The sequence below is a fragment of the Thermobia domestica genome, chromosome 11 (assembly GCF_964235325.1).
Source record: "Thermobia domestica chromosome 11, izTheDome1.hap1.1, whole genome shotgun sequence".
In the NCBI taxonomy this organism is placed as follows: domain Eukaryota; kingdom Metazoa; phylum Arthropoda; class Insecta; order Zygentoma; family Lepismatidae; genus Thermobia; species Thermobia domestica.
Genome location: NC_137464.1, coordinates 30,108,453 through 30,109,350, shown reverse-complemented (window position 1 = coordinate 30,109,350; position 898 = coordinate 30,108,453).

Here is an 898-nt window from a genome sequence, read left to right as displayed (position 1 = left end):
CTCTTTCGTGAAACGTCCAAGCGCAGTGAATTGTGGGTAGGTAGCTTGAAGACAACTTGCCAAAAGTTTGTAGTCGCAAATTGTTGAAACTACATCTGTATATAATTTGCGGAATGAAATTTGCTATAACATAAAACTTGAAAATAATATTTAATTTGCTAAGACATTCAAAGTTTGAATTGAAACTGTCAAGCGCACTAGATCGGTGGAAGCAAATTTGCAGAAAAATGCCAAATGTTTGCTTTTGCCAAGTTTTGAAACTACATTTGTATGAAATTTGTTGCATTAAATTTACTCTTTCATAAAAATTGCAAATGATATTTAATTTGCCACAAACATTCCAAGTTTGCATTGCATTTTCCGCATATACAAAATGAAAACTTTCACATTATTTGGTATGACAAACAATAGGCAAGTTTACGGAAAACTTCTGTGCTATCGGGGCTGGTTCGATCCCAGCTCACGCCAAGTGGGCTTTGTGGTGAACATCCACCGTGTGCGTGGGTTTTCTCGGGATTCTCACGTTTCCTCCTCACTTTCTTCATTCCACCATTTCATTCATTCGCATCATCAGTCTCTCTTAGTTCCAGGGCATAATCGTGGAATGCTGAACTGAAAGATTTCATTTTTCAAAAACTGCACCAGAGCCCATGCGTATTATAATCCTATATTCGTTTAGCGGGTAGAAGCCTAAAAGATAAAACGGTAGAATCCATTAAGATGTTCATTACACCATGAAACGTGACTCAAAACTTTTAACTTTTTTTTTTTTATTTGTAGATACACTAAAACGAAGAGTGAAGTTTCGGTACCTTATTTACGTAAGAGGAAAGGATATGGGGCAGCTGTCACTCACCTGTCGCGAGAGGTCTATGGTTCGATCTCATGTAAGTCTCTG